Below are 17,558 nucleotides of genomic sequence, written 5' to 3'. Positions count from 1 at the left end.
AAATTTAACTGGTAAATATCATTCCATAACTCATAAAAATAATGGATTTCCTTTTTGATATAATGCTAGAAGTGCTAGATTAAGATATCTTAAAGGTTCGGGTTGAAACACAGCTTCATCTAATGCATCTATTAATGGTCGATCTAAAAATCAAATTAATGCTTATAGATTTAATCTACAATTAAAAGAAGAAATAGTTCAATATATAGATCCTAACTTAATAAAATTTAAACCTACAATTTCTGTGTTTGAACAATATCCTAGTTTACCGAAATGAGAAAGTCTTTTAAGTTCTAATATACAACCAATTGTTCTTTTAGAAGATGTAGGAAAATATAAAGGTGATTATTCTATTTCAATGTCAAGATATAGAGCTCAAACTGTTATAAATGGTTATAATAAAGCTGTAGATAAGAAACTTATAAATAATCATATTTTGAAAGACGCAGAACCTAACGGTGAAAATACTTGATTATATAATATAAATCCACATAAAAAAGAACCTTGATTTTCTTTTTGCTATGACCAAATAATTTCAGATAATTATTATGTTCTTTCAATAAACTCACTCCGATCTTATAAGAAAAAAAGTACATCTCAACAAAGTAGTGGTTATTATTCATTTGGTACTGGTGCTTTTTTCGAAGATGATTCAAAGATGAATGAACCTGTATTTTATCTTAGTTCTCTTGAATATACAACACCTTCAATACTTTTAGAAGATTTAAAACGTTTAAAACAATTTTATATAGATGCTATGACTATGACTACAGCTGATTTTTGAGCATCTGAAAATACTTTAAATATCGTAAATAGTGAACCTTTAACAATTTTAGAAAAATATAAAAATAATATAAGTTATAATACAGAATCTTTATGATATGAATTATTTAAAGACATTTATAAACCTGTTGTTAAATATATATCAGCGCATCCTTTCTTTAATGTTTTTAAAAGACATATTATTAATATATTGTCTAGACCTTTAACAGTATATACTACTTATAATCCAACAAATTCAAAATTGAATGTAAAAGCTACTTCACTTATAACAACAGGATCAAGTGTTTATAATACAATTGTTGACGCTGAAGATAATATAGTATCAACAACAATTAGCGATTATGACTTAGTAAATACGTTTGGTTATGATTTAAGTGAAAATAGTACTTTAGTTTTGAAAAGATTGAATCCTGTAAAATAAAATTATGAATAATAACTTTACAAATTATAATAAACGTTTAAATTCATTTTATCAAGTAATAAAAAGAGATAGATATGCTGGGGTACCAGACATTAGAGCTTTTCAACCTGGTATTACAGCTACAATCAACAAGGCAAGATCTATAATATATTATTATTATATAAAAAATCCTTGAGATCGGAAAGCATTACGTCAATTAATAAGAATCCAAATCGATAAAGCTGTTGATAGAATTGAAACTCACATGTCAAGTGCTTACGCAAAAGCCTTTAGAGAAAAAATAGAACATCTAAATATTTTAGGTATAGCTACTAAAGGAGGTTATGACAAAGCATTACAAATGTTATATGATGAAATTAAATCAATCCAATTTGACAAAGAAGATTATCTTAATAAACAAACAGATATAACGCGAGAAGGTGATGTTATTAATAAACAGCAAGTAGCTGTCAAATATAATGTTGGTAACTTAGAAACTTATGAAAATTTAAAAGGAGTAGCTTCTTCTTGAATTCAAGGACTTAGATATGAACATACTACCCAACAATTATGAATTAGAGCTCACAATAGATGATATATTTGAGTTAAAATACCAGAAAGAATTTATGAAGAAAGTCTAAATCCCTCAAAAATTGCTTTTGGATCTACTTATAGTAAAATAAAAGGTAAAGGAAGTGGTAGTGGAATTGGAACCGCTATGTGAAAAACTGGAATCTTTTTTAAAAATCCTGAATTAGGTCAAGCTTTACTTACAACTGTTGCTAAAGGAAAAAAATGAACAGAAAAAAAAAGAGAGAAAGTTGAAAAATGAGCTATAGCACAAATAAATAAGTCATGACGAAAAAGAAGAAGAGAAATGATTGGTGTTTTAAAAGCAGAAGCTAAAAAAAACGTCGATTATACTGGCTTTGTTTTCAGTGATGTTTTAGGTAGTGACTTTCACGTTAGCGATACAAGGATGGATGTTATCAGACCTACAAAATCTGTTCTAAAAACATGACAACGTCAAAATTTAAGATCATATTATAGAGATATTGAATTAAGAAAAACTAATATAAAACAGTTGAAGACTGCTAAAATAAATGCTAAAAAAGATATATCACTAAAAGTTAAAAATGCTAGAAAACAATATGGGAAGAAAAACTTAAAGAGAGAAATAAGAAAGAGAGTTAAATATAAAAAAACACAAATAAGGAGTCAAGCATGAGCAAAATACAATCAAGGAAAATTAGACCCAAGAAAAATATTAAAAAAAATGGGCGTAAAATTGAAAAGATAACACATAAAGAGGTTGGGCCTTGTACTTGTTTCACAGATTTTTTAAAGAAACAAAAACTCGACACTCTAGTTCTATTAGCAGATCCTGGATCAATTCCATCACTTATTGAAAAATATAAGAAATGAAAATTTGAATTAGGATTTTGTGTACGTGATAGTAATTGACGTGAATTTTCAGAACAATTAAAAAGTATTGTTATGAGACGAGCTTTATCAACAGCTTCTCGTTACGATATAGGTAATAAAATAACTATAACTTCTGACGAAGCTCCAAAATATACTATTAATGTAGAAAATAAATCAGGAAAAAAAGTATAGATGAATAAAAATAAATTTGGATTATCACCAACATTTTCATATTTAAACGACATTATGTTAAAGATGTCAAGAGGTGAAGAATTAAATATTTATAAATTTATGTTTGGTGGGGGTCGTTATACGGGTAAAACCGCAAACGCATTAGTTTTTGCGATGATGTGTGCCGACTTTATGCCCGAAAAATCATTTCGTATTTATTTAATTCGTAAAACTTTAAAAAATATTAAATACATTTTTGAAGAGTATATTAATTTAATTCCACCTTGATATAAAAAAAATGGACTTAATATCAATTATTCAAACTCAACAATTCGAGGAAATAACTACACAGTTAGAGCTTTAGGATTGAAAGACTCTTCACAACGTAAAATTGCGCACGTAGGACTCCCTCGAGGTTATTGTGATTATGTTATTTCAATTTACGACGAAGCTGGTGAATTAGACGAATCCGACTTATCAGCCATTAAAGGTGCTATTGCCGGTCAAAAAGAAAGTATTCGTTTCTTCACATCAAACCCCTTCTTCCCCGGATGTTGATTCTTTAGAACACTTGAAAAAGTATTGCCTTGAAATCGAGCTAAAATGATGACTAAAGGTGAAGAGTTTTATATTAGTGAAGAAGATCACACGATTTACCATTGAACTAATATTCTCAAAACTAAAGATGAAGGTTATATTTCTAAACAACAAATCGAGGAAATTTTAAAAGACGCCGAATCTGGATCCCACAACGCCGAAGTTATTGCTTATGGTAAACCTGCTGTTTCTTCAGACATTATATTCCCAACAGAAAAAATTATCCATATTGATAATTTGCTCCAAGTTGAGAAAACATTTGAAGGTGGCTCTTTCCGAATTGGTGTCGATTTTGGTCGAACGATAAACATGACTTATGTTTGAATGGGTATTGTTTCTAGAGATCGAACTAGTGTTATAACGTTATGTGAAAAAAAAATAATACACAAAAACCGCGCATATAATTCGACCTCTTTACAGACAACTATTTTCACTTTTATTCATGATTCTTTAAGAAAATTTGGCTTTGATATGAATCGTGCAGCCACAGTATATACCGACGATAACGAACCTAACTTAGTCCATAATTTACGAATGTATGCTAAAGCTCGAAGTAACATATATTTTGTTCCAGTAAAAAGTAAAAACTCAAATAGTTTTAAACGTGAGATTAGAATTACATCGATTAAAGAAGTTATGTCTGTAGCTAAATTTTATGTATTGAAAAATAAATGTCCAGTTCTTTTAGAATGTTTAAACAGCATGAAATATAAACATGATGCTAATGATGTTAACAAACTTGTTGAAGATAATAGTGTTGGATTTAACGATCCTTTCGACGCAATGTGTTATGGTCTAATGCGAGAAATTAAAGGTAATCGTATTGGTTATCTTAAAGGTATTAGAAATAGAGAAAGATCAATGCGTATGTCTAACATCAGACACGGAAGTATTATTAGATCTTAATTATCTTCTAATTACTTTAGATATATTATAACACACTTGACCACCTGAAGAAGTTTCTTTATAAACGCTGTATTCAGAGAAAGAAGAGTCATATAATACTTTAAGTAATTTCGAAACTTGAGGTAAACGTCGGCGATCTATAATAGACATGTCACTTTCAGTTTTTCAAATTCTATATTCATCGCGTAGTTCTGAAGGTTTATAATATTTACTTTTACCATCACCTAGCAATCATTCTAAGAAATCTTTAATTGGACTGCTGATATTCTTATTATACAATTCTTCCATCGCTTTAGTATTTTCAATTTTACATTTGTACGCCATTAAATAGTATAGTGATGTTGTAAATACTTCTTCTAAAAAACTTTTTGATCTCATTAATCTATCTAGTTTGTCAGGATCCATAGCGTCTTTTGAATCGGCGCCTTTGAAATTTTTGGGGAACAGCATGAATTTAAATCTAGCTCTAATACTATCGTTATCTTCTTCTAAATCCATTGTATAGTTAGTTGATGTTACGAAGTTTTGAGGATAAATCATCATCGACGGTTTACCAAATTTAACTTTTAAAAAGTCAGTATATAAATTACTTGTCGTCTTTTTGAAAAAAACAATTTCTTCTTTTGTAATTTTTTGTTTTTCATCTTGAATGATTAAAGTTTTATTTCTAATTTTAGTGATAATATCAAACTCATATTTCATAATAGTATTAATTGCTGACTTAGAAGTTGATGTTTCTGGCGATAAGTTGTCTAGAAGTTCCAAGTATTTAGATTTTCCATTACGTCCTACCGAATTATAAATAATAAAAACTAACCCTAAATATGAGTATCTCAATAATAATTTAGCTGTACACTTAAATAAAGCAATCATATTTAAACGCCCTTCACTATTATTTTCAAATAAACCACCAAACATATTCAAAACGTCTTTATCTATACTAGCTTCCCCTTTTTCAATTAATCTATTATAAATACTTTTGTTAAAAGGTAAATTTTGAAAATAAGGGATTGGTTGCTTCTTTTTAGTATCCCAAAGCGGTATATCATGTTCTTTCAAAACGACACCATCCCCATCTTTTTCAATTTTATAAGCTTTGTTATTGCTGAAAAAATAACCGCCGTCTTTGTGACAGTTATCAGCAAACTCTATCAAAATGTTTCTTAACTTAACCGAACCTTCTGAACCATCAGGTAATTTTTTAATGATGTGATCATAAATATTTTGAGCTGAATCTTCGGGAATTTCTTCTTTGTCTAATAAATCCATGAACTCGTTAATTTCAAAATTTTGCCATTTGTTTTTTTTCTTATCAAACACATATGTAAACACTCCAATTTTAACAATATCATATTTATATAAAAAATACTTACTTACAACTTCTTTATAAAATCTTTTTAATTTATAATCCATAAAAAATTGAATTATAATTTCATTAGCTTTAAAAGGCGTTTTTGGAAAACAATTTTTTAAATGATCTATAATGTCAGGTCATTTTCTTTTATTACGTTCAATACAAATGTGTAATAATTCAGTACATAAATCTTTTTTTGTTTTACTATTCATTATATTCAATTTCCTTTAAAAATTCATCTTTACATTTTTCATCTCCACATCAACAATTTACATATAATTTATTACCCAAACTCTTTACACTCAATATTAAGCCTTTTTTTACTTTATTGTGGTGGTCACTTTTACCGCTTGCGTGGCATTTTGGTTGAATAGTCAAAATATAGGGGTGTAAAGCGTGTCGTGAATACTTAAACCCTTTCTTGATCAATTGCTCTTCGATTTCGTCACATATTTTGTAGTCTTTTTTCAAAATGTGGACATCATCCAAGAAAAATTTAAGATCATTTGGTAATTTAGCAATTTTTACTCCATTATTTTTATATTCTATATTTTTAACATCATAAACTGTCATAAATTTAAATGGTCTTAACTCAACTATCTTGTCATACTTTTTATAATTTTCTCGAAGTTCTCAAATTATATTATTACTTTCAAAAATTAATTTAAAATGATCTTCGTCGTTGTTTGTTGATTTAATCATAAGTGTTTTGTCTTTAAACTTTTTTAATTTGTCAGTCAACATACATGGACCATCGACATCAAAAATAGTATATTTACCATTTCCTTTAACACTAATACAGTTAAATTTTTCAAACGTCTTCATTTTCTTATTTTGAGACGCGTATGGACTTATTTTTTCATAAGCATTAACTTTTGTTGTATCAATTGTTCAATCTTTACTTCGATGTCTTACATACTTAGTATTATCTTTGTTTCTTTTAACTACTGTCTGTGTTCATTGAATACAATCTAAATCTAATCCTAATCTATGAAGTTCAGTAATTGCTTCTCTGTTACTTTTAGCTCATTTTTCATCTATTTCATCATTAATAGCGAATCCAAATAACGCATAATCTTTTGGCAAATTTTCATATTTATTTTTAGAGAAGTCTTCAATTCATCTTTTTCTTTCTCTAATATCATATTCGGTTAATTTTTTACCATCAATAATATTAGGTTTAATTTTAGTATAATTATAAATACCTTTTAATCCAAATTGTCCATCAATAGTTTCATAACAAAACTCGTTAACATTTTTTGATAAGAATCATTTTAACTCTGTTGCTACTAAACCAATCCCTACCGCTTTTTCAATTTCTTCTCTAATTAAATTAACATCTTTTTTAGTTTTAACAAAAATACCATCAGTGTTAATATTAATCATAGTATCTTCTTTGTTAAATTTATCAACGAGGCTTATACAATAAATACGTCCTTGTTTACAAATTCATTTTCTAATTTTTTCGCCAATTGAGTTGTTTACACAGATATATTGAAGGATACCATAAGTACTGTTTAACAATAATTTTAATGGTTTTCTTTGTTCTTTCTCATCGGCGGTCCCAAATTTTCATCTCGTCGCCTTTTCTAATCAACTTTTATATAGTCAAAGCGAGTCGTCGTTGAAGATACGAAATTGTTTTTTATTTTGTCCTTGTATTAAAATGTTAGGATAAAGTGATGTAAAGTCTAATGAAAAAATTTTTCCGGCGCCATCACTTTTAAATAGTTTATTTTGAATAGCATTATGAATTCCTCCATCTGTTTCAGTCGACGTTGAAATACAGTCTTTTTGGTATGAAATAAATGGTGGATTGTAATTTCGAGAATCGTTATCAGATTTATAAGTGACAACGTTTGATGCTCTACAAAAAGGATTCTTGTCGCCTTTTAACAAGCTACGAACAATTAAAGTAATTTTTTTATTAAATAATAATCATTGTAAAACTCGTTTTGATAATGTAGGGTTGACAATCTTAGCAATATTTAAATAACTATTTCTATCATGATGTTTAAATAATCTTTTTGTTGCGTACAAATCTCGATTAAGATATTGTATACATTTATCTTTGTTTTTATAGATATAATCAACTTCTTCAAATTGTTTTTTATCTCCTTTTTCACCTTCTCAAATATCGTGCTTAAATTTTTTAATGTACTTATTTTTCAAAGACATTCCGATTGAGCCAGTTGTTACAAATTGAGATTCAGCCAAATCGTAAGAACGATAAGCTTTTTTCATTCAATACTTGTGAGTATACTTACCCAACTTATTTTCTAAATATACATTCCCTCCTTTAATAATTTTGTTATTTGAAGTCAGAACACTTTTTCCTTCTATGTAATCTTCTAAAACAATAAAATCATATCGATAACCGTTGAAAGAAATAAAATTGTGAGTTTCTAAAATCTCTTTAACTTTTTCTCTCGACGGATTATCGTAGATTAATGCTTCGTCGCCATATAAAGGTAATAAGCCTATTAATAGATGACCTTGCTTATTGCTAGTGTTATAAACTTCAATGTCTATAATACAGCATTTTTTGTCCATTACTCAAGATACTCATCATAATATTTATATAAAACGAAGGCGTCGGCTAGGTCATCATTATCTGTTTTGTCTTCGTTATATTTATTATACAAATCTTTAGAAAATGCTTTTTTATCAACTCTTAATCATTTTTGTTTTTTCCCCAAAATTGAGTTAAATACGTTAACTTCATTAAAACGTTCATATTTATAATGAATAACTGTGTTTTCTATTGTTTGTAAAAGTTTTCCCTTATACTCGTGTAATTTTGCTGTTGTCTTGTGATTTCTTCCAACATCTTCATAAGTGATTAATATGAGAGGATTGTTTGGTGAAATTTGATGTTTTATAATGTCAATGTGATATTTTATTTTTCTTAAAACGTCACTAAATGTTCCGTGTCCTTTAATAAAACCTAACCTTCCCAATCTCCCATAATATCCACTTTTGAGTGCGGTGTCAATTGCTATAATATATTTATTGTCATAATTCTTCATAGTTTAATTGTTCCTTTATTAATAAATTTCCCTTCATGTGAACAACAAAAGTTCTAATTTTTTGGTATTCGTTTTTTGGTTTTCAGTTTTCTTTTAGTAACATTATGTAACCTCAAAGTTGCGCCGAATATTTTCATTTAGTGCTTTCATAAGACGAATATTTTCCACTTTTTCAGTCTCAGATTTCGACACACTTATCTTTGTCGTTTCATAATATCAAGTCGGCAGTGCCCGCCAGTTTTTCTTTTCGAGAAACCAACGGGACTTCTGTCATTATGATCTTTAAATAATCATTTTTTTCGAAATGTTTTTTTAGCTCTTCAATTCAAGGTTTGATTCGATTTCGTATTGTATCAAAATCGGATGATCTCAAATCTACTTCTTCATTTCATATTGTTTTTTCACATGCGCCGTGAATAATTTTACCTGTTAGGGACGCAATTTGAAGAATCCTTTTAGAAGCTAATTGACCTCGTCTGGCGTAGTATCTATTACAATGTGACAATTCTTGACTTACACTTGATAATTGAAGATATGGATTATCTACTAATAGATATTTATGTGTTTTTTCTTCAAATTTCAAATTCGCCATGTTAAATTCAAATTGTTCAACATTAAAACGAGGTACTATATATTTCTTATAATTATTTTGATGTATCATTCTTTACAGCACTAATTTTAATAAATGACTTTGTAATTGTTTCACCAGAAGATTTTTCAATTAATTCTGCCATTTGTTCATTTGTATATTTAAGTTCTTCTTGAACTAATTTTTTAAAAATTGTTGTGTTCAATCTCTTTGTTTTACGTTCTTTGTACACATTAAATGAGTGGTTATTTGACACATATTTATTCAAGTCGTGAGATTTCATAACAGCAACTAAAATATCTTTATATTCAGTTTCAGTTTTACGCAATTCGTCAATTTTTTGTTTAATCTTAACTAAATTTGCGCAAGCTGTATCTAAAGTATTTTGTAAACTATTATTCATTATTTAATTACCTTCACTTTTTGGATTTCTTCTGGTACTTGAACCTCAGTTTTCATTGTTTCATTCAACTTCATATCGTTATTCAACTTTTTTAATTGTTCAATTTGAGGATCTTGTTGAGGTTGTTGTTGAACTTGTGGTTGATTATATTGTTGGGGTTGTCCTTGATATTGTTGAGGTTGATATTGTTGAGGTTGCGGTTGTTGATATGGTTGAGGTTGATTATGTGGTTGATATTGTTGAGGTTGTCCTTGATTATATTGTTGATATGGTTGAGGTTGATTATGTGGTTGATATTGTTGAGGTTGAGGTTGTCCTTGAACAGGTGAACCATCAAGATTAGTATAAATATCTTTATCATTATTAAATTCAATTGCATAAGTTTTTGTATTTCGTAATAAAGGCCCAACTTGAGCATCACGATCACGTCAACTAATATTTTCGGCAAGAGGGATGATTTGGTTTTTAAATCTTAAAGTTGAATAAAAACTTGTTTTAATTTGACCAGTATTTTTATCAGTATAATTTTTTTGTTGAATGATTACACTACGGATCCCAAAAATAGGTGTATTAAAGCGATTTTCGCCAATCATTTTGTGTAAGAAATTAAGCAATTCAATATGTTTAAATTTATTTGCCGACATTTTCATATTAACACGTTTATATCCAATATTTGGAATTGTAAAGTAAACGTCAAATGTTAATGTTAACCCAAATTGAGTTAAAATTTTAGGATTAAACGCCATTGAAATAGTACTTGCTCTTTCAGCAACAATATTAGGTAATGAGTATTGTTTTCCTTGATTTTGGTTATAGTTATTCATTCCTTGATTTTGATTATAATTTTGATTATTCATTCCTTGATTATAGTTTTGGTTTTGGTTGTAGTTATAGTTATTCATTATTTTTTGTTCTCCTTATTTTTTTTTTCTAATTCTTTTTTCTTAGCTACTAATTTGTCCATTTTATGAATTGTTGATTGTGCTTGTGTATATTTATATTCAGCCATCAAAATTCTATTTTCATTAATTTTTTTACTTGTTTGTGCTCCAATAATTTCAAAAATGTAGTCAATTTCTAAATCGTCACTAATTTTTTCAGCTGTTGTTAAATGAGGTTTTGCGCTAATTATAATGTCAAATAACACAACTCCTTTAAACACTTCAAAAAGATTGTGAATAAAATTTATGTGAGAAGGTCCTTGAACTAAATTATCAAAGTCTTTTTTTGAAATTGTTACTTTTTTTTTAATTCATGTCATTTTTTCATTTGTTGGAATTTTATACTCATTTGAAAGTTCAATATCAATTTTTTCTTCATTAATACTATATTTGATATCTTTATTAAATAATTCACCCATGATTTTTAAGAAATTTTCTTTATCATAAGTTATTCCATACAAACGAGGTAAGTCGTTAATTGTTACTTTGAAATCTAATTTATTAATTGTATATCAAGACACAATTCCATCATTTATTTTTTTTAAGATTTCAGTCAAAATTAGTGGATTTAATGTTTTCAATGATACTTTAAAATCTTTAATTATTTTTTCGTGAGTACTAATATAACTTTTTACAACTTGATTGTAATTTGTAACTTGTACTTTTCTATTGTTAAAATCTGAATCCTTTTCTTTTTTACCTTTTTTTGGTTTGTCTTGATACATTTTTTTAAAATCGAAATCAAAAACTTTTGGTATTGAGAGTAATGAAACTCCAGTATAAGCACCTTTAAAAATATTTTGTCACATATAATACTCGATATTTTTTAGTGCGTTATTTTGTTCGATATTATTATTTTCGTTCATATTCATTTTTATATATTTTTCTCCTTATATTTTTCTTTTTTTATGAAACATTTCATGCATAATGCTTGGTAAGTGTCTGATCCACCAACATAGCTTGTTGATTTAGTTGATTTTCGATATGACAAAGAGTAATCTGGCATATCTTCACATGATGAGCAAAAATCAGTACCTTCTAAATTGACAATAAAATCTGCTTTTCCTTCTAATGTTTTCATCATGAAACGGCGTACATCATTATTAAGTAATCTAAGACCACAAAATAACAATACAATACCTCAGCTGATTAATTTGTCAATATCGTTAAAGAATTCAAGAGGCAAGAAATGACATTCTTCAAAAACGATGATTTGGGGTAACTTTTTATTTAAAATTTTATTAAGAACTTCGTCTAATTTCGATTTTAAATCAACGTTATTTTTATATGGAATCACATTTTCAATCTGTCTTTCTTTTCTAATAGTATCTTCACGTTGAAAAATAGGTGCGTCTTCACACTCTCATTCAATTAATTTTCTTTGTACTCAAGCCGTTTTTCCGGCAAACATAGGGCCAGTAACTAAAAAAATTGGCCCTAAGTTGTATAAATTTTGTCCTCTGAAATCTAACATTTTAGTTGACCGTTCAGCAACGACATTTATAATATCGTTTAAAATGAGGATCTTTTCGTAAACTAAAACAAGTATCCTTACAACAACGACTATAATATCTATAATGGCGTATTATATTTGGACATCTGTTCATTTTCATACAGTACATCTCAAACTTCAAATCTTCATTTTTTTCTTCTAATTCTTTATTTTTTTCTTTTAATTCTTTATTTTCATTATAAAATCTTTCTAATTCTATTTTTCATGGTGAATCTTCACGATCAATATTTGGTGATGTTGTTACATCTGTTTCTGGGTCGTAATACATTATTCTTTTTTCTCCTTTTTTTCTTCTTGTTTAATAATATGAAAACTTAATAAATTCTTCATAGCTTCACAATGTCGAGTAATTATACCTATTTGTCGTACACTTTCTAATGATGTAATTTGAAATTTTTTAAAATGGTTTCTTTTTTCTTCAAACTCTCGCGTGCTATATTCATAAAATAATTTTTTAAGATCTTTAATAGTCATATGTTTATTATATATTTCATATATTATCAAGTCTTCTATAATTCTATAATCTGATTCATCGTTACTATTATAAAATCTATCATTACTTGATAATACAAATCTTCTATTTTTTTCTAAATATTTTTCTCTTTCGCTATATTCTCATTCTCAATCTCTAATCATTATTTTTCTCCTTTGATTTTATCGAAATTTTTGATACAATGTTCCAATGCTTTTTTAATCATAATACATTCTAATTGTATTTCTTCGTTGAAAGTTATTTCTCCTCATTCTCTGCGGTACATCTTTTTAATAATTTCTTCTGAACGTTCTAATATTTCATTTTTTGTTATAGTCAACATATCTTTTAAATTTTCTAAATTAATTAAATTATTTATCACTAATACTGAAACATGTTTGATAAATTTTTTATATATATCATTATTTGTCATTATTCTTAACCTTGTCTTCGAGTTTTTCAATACGTTTACCTATTGGATATAAGCAGTCTCCAATTACGGCACGTGTTGGTAAATCTTCTACTTTTTTTTCAAGTTTTTCAATACGTTCTAAAATTGGTTTCAAATAAACGTCGATTACTTTACTAAATGCCACACCTAAAATTTTATGACTTTCATGTATAGTATCTAACTTTTTAAATGTTTTTTTTGTGTTAATATATTTAAATTTTAAAGATTCAGGTGCGCCATCTCCAATTCAGTTATAAATCGAATTCATATATTCCAAATTTAAATTAGCATCTAGTTTGTTAAAAGGTTTTGGTAATGTTGAATCATACTCATCATAAAGTTTAATTAATGTTCCATCACCTGCGCTACTATATTTTTCAGCGCTATTCTTTAGTAAAGGATACGCTCACATATAACCTAGATCATATGTTTCTACAACACAAACTACATCTTTATATACAAAAGTATCAAATTGTTTGTATATTTTTTTTGGATCATATTGTGGTATATATTTTTTGATTAAATCAATTTGTTTGTCTGTTAACTGTTTAGTTCAACTTAGCCCATCTTCTTCTATTAGTAATGTCATTATAGTTCCTATTAATTTTTCATTTGTTGTTTTCATTATTTTTTCTCCTTTATTTTATTATAATTTTTAATACAATATTTTATTGCTTTATTTGTTTCTTCAACTCTAAGTGATAATTGTAACAATTTTTTTAACTTAAAATCTTTTTCTTCTACTCAATGTTTAATGGTGAGTAACTCCACTTTTCCTTTTTCTGTTAAAAACTTCATGTCTTCTTTAGCTTGCGCATCTGTCAACATTATTATCAAACCTCCTTAATATTATTAAAATTTTTAATACAATATTCTAAAGCTGTTTTAATTTCAATTTTATGTTCTAAAAGACTGTTGTGTGGCATAATTGATTGCCCTTCTTTTATACATTTTAAAATTGTTTCTGTCAAATTCAATATAGAGTATTTAACTAAATCTAATGATTCTTTAAGATCTTCTAATTGTAAGTCATCTTTTTCTATTAATATTTCACAATATTTAACATAATCATTATATATTTGTGATGTTGCGTGTTTTGCTCAATCTCTATGAATCATATCATATTTTTCTATTCTATATAACATATTTTTTTCTCCTAAGATGTAATCTTATCTGTTGTCATCTCATTTTTCTTTCATTTTTTTACCTTGTTTTATTTTGTCGTAATTATCAACACCATACTGCATAGCCTCTTCTTTCTTTTTTACAATTTCTAAGATTGTGAAATATCGTGGATTCACATATTCAGACTCTCAATGTGGAGGTGGTCCTTCAAAATCAGCCATTAACATATATCTTAACTCTTTTACTTGATTTTTTAGAGTTCTTAAATCAATCATATTTTTTTGTATCATTGTTGAAACTGATCAAATGTATCAATCATACATTCGTTTTTCTTCATTTGTCATTTATATAAAAACTGAAACAATAACAACATCAGCGATATCATTTTCGTCTTCAATCTTCTTTTTCTTTTTTTCTCTGTCCATAGTAATATTATTATTTAACTATGACTTTTTCAAGGGATTTTCGTAGTATGAGGATTATATAATTTTTGTACGCTAGTTTCGTACCCACCTCGCTCTACTATTTTAGTATTAATTTTTTTTATTTTGTTTATAATTTTCACGTTTCGATAACACTTTACATATAAATAGTAAGGTATGATTATTACAAACAAACATAAGAAAAAAAGAAGTTTGACGTGTTTTATTTGTGATATTAAAACTAGCCTCTTCTGTCTTAAAACTAAAAGTTTTTCACTTTGAGTCATGTTTCTTTTGACGCATATCGTTTTCATTTTGATCACCTCAAATAATGAGCAGTTTAAATTGTGATGCTCGGCACATTTGGAATCTGACGTTATAGACGTCGTTGTTCCTGAAAATGTCAAAAATGACATTGAAATATTGGAGCAGATGGGGAGAATTGAACTCCCGCAATCAGATTGGAAATCTGAGGTTCTACCACTAAACTACATCTGCGAAACGTTTACCACATGTCAAAATGGTCTGTAGAGACAGTGGTGGCAAACTAGGCTTACACTAATATAGTGCTACCTTTGACTAGCCTTGAGTCTGTAGAGCTGGTCCTTGGATTTTTGGACCAGATAAATAAAATGGTACCCACGGAAGGATTCAAACCTTCAACCTAGGGCTTAGAACACCCTTACTCTGATCAATTGAGCTACGTGGGCAAAAATGGTGCCTCGTAAAGGACTCGAACCTTTAACCGTTTGCTTAAAAGGCAACTACTCTACCGTTTGAGTTAACAAGGCGTGGCGCCCAATACAGGATTCGAACTTGTGACCTCTTGCTTAACGGGCAATCGCTCTAACCAACTGAGCTAATCGGGCGTGGCGGAGCAAATGGGATTCGAACCCATGCGTCAGAAACTAACCTAACTCATTAGCAATGAGTCCCCTTAAACCAGCTTGGGTATCGCTCCAAAATGGTCGGAAAGAGAGGATTTGAACCTATGATCTCTCGGACCCAAACCGAGTGCTTTTCCATCTAAGCTACTTTCCGATAATGGTGGAGGAAAAGAGATTCGAACTCCCGTATCTAAAAAGAATCTGATTTACAGTCAGACGCGTTTAACCACTTCGCTACTCCTCCGTGGCGGACCTGACGAGAATCGAACTCGCTATCTTCTCTTAGACAGAGAGGCATGTTATCCATTACACCACAGATCCAAATGGTAGAGCTATTGGGGATCGAACCCAAGATCTCACGCTTATAGGGCGTGCGCTGTAACCACTAAGCTATAGCTCTATATGGTGCTGGTTAAAGGCCTCGAACCTTTACTCGTCCGTTTACAAGACGGGTGCTTTGCCAAATTAAGCTAAACCAGCAAAAAATGGTAGAGTGTAGTGGGCTTGAACCACTGACCTCCTGCTTGTAATACAGGCGCTCTTACTTGCTGAGCTAACACTCTATTATGGTGGACCTGGCCAGATTCGAACTGACTGCCTTTTGATTGCAAACCAAATGCTCTCCCTATTGAGCTACAGGCCCAAAAACCACCTCCGCGTTAACAGAGGTAGTTAAGTCGGTTTAAGTCACGACTTGACTAAAAGGTTATAGTACCTTTTCAAACTGTAGTGTGGTTAAAGACGCACCCGTGTCTAACAGTTTAAAGTCAAAAAGTTAATTTAGTAACAAGGCGGAGTTTGTTACTCTTAAATTTTATGTATTTAGGACTAGAGGTTTTTTGAGACCCTCCATATATATATATGTACAAAAACACTAAAAAAGATTTAATTATTTTTAAAATATTTTCTAAGTTCCTTTTCAATAGTTCGTAGTCTTGTTTTTATAGAACCTAAAGGTTTATTATATATTTTAGCTAATTCTTTATTTTTTAATTTCTTTCCATTGAGTCCAATATAGTCACATATTAATTTATAATCAAAAGTATCGCCTAAAATACTCTTTAAATCTAACTTTAATTTGTCATTATTAAAAGTATCTAATGATCGTGTTGTATAAATTCTAGATTTTGTAATGTCTAAACTTTTATGATATTGTCTACTTCTTAAATAATTTCAAAGACAAATAGCAGTATATGTACTCAACGTTGTTTTATGTGTAGGTTCATAATCGTTTATTATTTTATCAAACCGTTCAAAACAGAAACTGTACATTGTTTTTGGATCACTATAACCTTTTGTTTTTATATGTGAAACAACTTTACATGTTTTTTTTGCTATATCCATCATCTCATATTTGATTCTATTTAGAATTTTTTTGTCTTTTGTTTCAACATACTTATTATATAATATATCTATTTTTTTTTTCATTTCTTTAAAAATCCTTTAAATTCTCGATATCATGACATAGTAGGTGGTCACACTGTAACATAAAAACGTAACCCTTCTCTATAACATTTTATTCTATTTTTATCATTATCTTCCAATTTTAAAATATTTTTCGATAGTGATCAAATTGCTTTACATGTCAAAATAGTTCGTCGAGTATTTAACAATTTAGACGTATTCATTTTTGATGAATGTTTTACTAAGGTAGCACTCTGATAACCATGAACTTTTTGTCATGTACTTCAACTTAACGATACTGTTCTACAAAATACTTCATTGGCAACTTCTAACATAATATCAATATCATCACTATATACCCCTAAATCATTATTTTCTTTATTATTTTTAAACATCTTCTTTTACTCCTTTTATGTTATTTATAAATGTTCTTACAAACTTTAAATTTATTATATATCTATCAACTTCGTTTCTAAAATTTTTAAAATATAGATTAGAATGTGTTGCTCGAAATTTTCGTCAAGAATCGTTTAAAAAATCTATTGAAAAATTATAGTTAATACTAAATCTAATTTTATATATTTGTTTTTTATGGACTTGACTATCTAAAATTTCATTTCAATTAACAAAGTGGGCTTTCGAACCCACCGTGTCAATCGCTACAAATCCATAATCACCGTCAAGAC

The 17,558-nt window shown here is 28.4% G+C and overlaps 5 non-coding genes across 5 annotated transcripts; all 5 read right to left on the bottom strand.

Annotated features, from left to right (window-relative positions):
• Positions 1-15,008: 15,008 nt before the first annotated feature.
• Trnag-ucc (transfer RNA glycine (anticodon UCC)) lies at positions 15,009-15,079 on the bottom strand. Its single transcript has one exon. It is a non-coding gene; the product is annotated as a tRNA-Gly (tRNA).
• A 297-nt stretch (positions 15,080-15,376) lies between these two features.
• Positions 15,377-15,450, bottom strand: Trnan-guu (transfer RNA asparagine (anticodon GUU)). The gene has a single exon. It is a non-coding gene; the product is annotated as a tRNA-Asn (tRNA).
• Positions 15,451-15,454: 4 nt separating this feature from the next.
• On the bottom strand, positions 15,455-15,542 carry Trnas-gcu (transfer RNA serine (anticodon GCU)). Its single transcript has one exon. It is a non-coding gene; the product is annotated as a tRNA-Ser (tRNA).
• A 253-nt stretch (positions 15,543-15,795) lies between these two features.
• Trnai-uau (transfer RNA isoleucine (anticodon UAU)) lies at positions 15,796-15,868 on the bottom strand. The gene has a single exon. It is a non-coding gene; the product is annotated as a tRNA-Ile (tRNA).
• Positions 15,869-16,038: 170 nt separating this feature from the next.
• Trnaa-ugc (transfer RNA alanine (anticodon UGC)) lies at positions 16,039-16,111 on the bottom strand. Its single transcript has one exon. It is a non-coding gene; the product is annotated as a tRNA-Ala (tRNA).
• Between the last annotated feature and the right edge of the window lie 1,447 nt (positions 16,112-17,558).

This window comes from Styela clava, unplaced genomic scaffold (genome assembly GCF_964204865.1).
Source record: "Styela clava unplaced genomic scaffold, kaStyClav1.hap1.2 HAP1_SCAFFOLD_32, whole genome shotgun sequence".
NCBI lineage: Eukaryota > Metazoa > Chordata > Ascidiacea > Stolidobranchia > Styelidae > Styela > Styela clava.
The sequence above is the reverse complement of the archived record's forward strand: the minus strand, read 5'-3'. Positions and strand labels throughout refer to the sequence as shown.